Here is a 3,035-nt window from a genome sequence, read left to right as displayed (position 1 = left end):
AAAAATGTTATATGTATTAGTGTAAAAAAATCAAAACTATAAAATTTAAGTGAAGTAAAAATATATATTTTTATTAAAAATATTAAAAATAATAAAATATAATTTACTAAAGTCTAAAAAAAAGTATTTACACACTTACACAATTCAATATGTAAATTATTATTTTATTATTAAGAATTATAAGTTTTTTTATAGTGAATGTTATTATTTTGTTGTAAATAATTAACACTGAATATAATTAATTTTACTGGTGTTACGTTAAAATTAGTATAGTTTGATTCTGTTGATAGATTATTAATATCTCTAGTAGTATGATTGTTTTTATCGGGTATATTCATTACTAAAAATTAATACTAGCTATATGTATAAAATGCTGTTGATTCTTTTTAAAAAAATTATTTGTATGTATTGAGATAGTCCGTTTTATAACTCTACAAATGATATAATACAAAGAATAATAATAAAAGATACTGAATTTGTATAAATAAATTTTACACCATTATTTATATATAGTATAATCTCACTATTAAAGATATACTAATAAACACACATTAATTTATATTGCTTCCACAAAAAAGTTTATAAACTTTAATACTCTTACATTCTGAACAATTTAAAAAAAAATTCACAACTTTAGCTACATAAAAGAAAGTGAATGAATGCGTTCGTTTTGCTAGGTTAACATTTTTATATAAAAACAAAAAATTAATTTTTTAACTACTTTTAGTTACAAATCGGTAAAATTTGGTTTGAAATAATATTAAATTATTACAATAAGGTGAGCTTCTCGCATTATACGAATGTTAATTTGAAAATATCATGTCACACTACTAGAAATAGGATTTTTTTGGACGAAAATTTCAAACGAAATTTATTCCGTCTGAATAACTTTTTCATTTTGGACAAATTTGAAACAAATGTTGAACAATTTTTAGTGGAGATATTGAAATAATATATTCTGTCTTAAATTTGTCTAAATTTTGTCCCAAATTTTGGCGCCAAATTTTTTTTAGATGGCGCCAAAATTTTCATGCAGATTAGCAATACATTTTGGACAAAAACTATAATTCGTCCGTGTTCCATCTGAATATGCGCAATAACTTCAGACGAATTTGGAACGCATTTTGAAAAATGTTAATTCTATCCCAAATTTGTCTATAATTAGTCTTAAATGCTTTTACTATTACTAACCCTTCGAAGTAGACAAAATTTTTTCCCACAAATTTGAGACAAAAATAGCATTATTTGTAAATTCCGTTTGAAAGTTCATCAATTTTCAAACAAATTTTAAATATTTATTGAAAACTTTTAAAATTTCGTATAAAAATATTATTTATATTTTAAATTAGCCTATGATTTGTCCCAAATATTTTTACTATTCCAAAATAAAGTTTCTTTTTCCTAAAATAACCTTAATTATATATAACTTATAAAAAGGTATCGTTTTTGTTTGCACATTTCAATTCCAAAACCTCTTGATCAAAATATGAAATAATGATCATACCAATTAACATCTTATTTATTATTATGCATATTTTTAAAAATTGGATTAATAGGTATGTTAGTGCTTATTTATGCAGACTTTTTTATATAAATAAGTAAATAAAATATATTAATTCCATAATACGCATGCAGAAAAAGCTTTACAAAAATGCGCAGGGCCATTGTTCGCAAAGCACCCGCGAAATGGATTTAGTGGTCATCTCAAGAGGGACGCACACGAATTGGAACTTCTGGTGGGAGAAGCCATTTTGTGCCTGACGCCAACGAAATGAGTACTTTTGGTGGACTACCATGAAATTTAGTTGGTTTATTTTTAAAATAATTTTTTAATATTTTAAAAAATAAAAAATTATTTAATTTTTATTAAGTTAATAATTTATTTTTATATAATATCAAATATGAAATAAATTACAATCTTAAAATAATTAATTGAATCATTATAGATCAACTATTAAAATATAAGACTAGTAAATTAATTTATTATTCATCATAACTCTTTTAATTCAGGTAATACGTACTCAGTACTAAATAAAAAAAAATTAACAAATATACTTATTTAATCCTAAATTTTAGAACAAAATTGACTATATTTTTATTAGTTATTTTTTCTATCATTGTATATTATATTTGACTTTTTTTTAGTTAAACTTGGAAGACTCTATCTTTTTACTTTTTTATATATATTTTATCTTCTTTTTTTTATTCTTTTATTTTTATTATATTTAATATTAAATTTCTTATACAAATTTTTATATACCACCTTATATTTAATTTTGATTTGTTTAGTTACCTCATATTATTTTTTAATTTATTCTTTTAATTATTTACGTTATAATAATTTAAAATTTAATTTTTTAATAAATTTAAGATAAAATATATATAAAAGAATTATCTTATCTTATCTATCTTATCTATTAATATAAAAAAAATTTTAATTTCAAATATTAATTTTATTAAATATTTATCTTTTCAAATTATTATATAACAAAGATTTAAAAACATAATTTAATTTAAATATTTTAAAATTAATATTAAATATAATTTTTTAAAAATATCTATCTTTTAGATATTAATATTTTATAATTTATTAAATATATTTTTGTTGTAATTTTATCTTTTTTAATTTGATATTAAAAATTAGATATAATTTTAATTTTAAAAAATTTGCTATACATAATTATTTCAATGCCACTTATTATTTACTTTGCGCCAAAAATCAAAACTTTATCAAAACCGCCTTTTAATTTCAGGAGATTTTAATTTTTGAGTGCTTCTTCCTCGTGCTGGAGATTTTAGGTTTCCTGAACTATCTTTTGGTTACTCTGTTTCAGGTCAATTCTTCATCTCCTTCTCCCTCCTTCTGCGTGCTCTGCCTCCGGTCTGTGCTTGCCGCTCGTGCCTTGCGCTCTTTCTGCGTGCTTTGCCTCTATGTGTTGCCGCTCGTGCTCTGCCTCCTGTCTCTGGTCTCAGACATCCACCACTCCCGCCTCCAATCTCGCACCTCAGACCACTTCCATCATCGTCAATCGCAC

Source organism: Arachis hypogaea, chromosome 3, assembly GCF_003086295.3.
Source record: "Arachis hypogaea cultivar Tifrunner chromosome 3, arahy.Tifrunner.gnm2.J5K5, whole genome shotgun sequence".
Classification (NCBI taxonomy): domain Eukaryota; kingdom Viridiplantae; phylum Streptophyta; class Magnoliopsida; order Fabales; family Fabaceae; genus Arachis; species Arachis hypogaea.
This window is presented reverse-complemented; position numbering follows the sequence as displayed.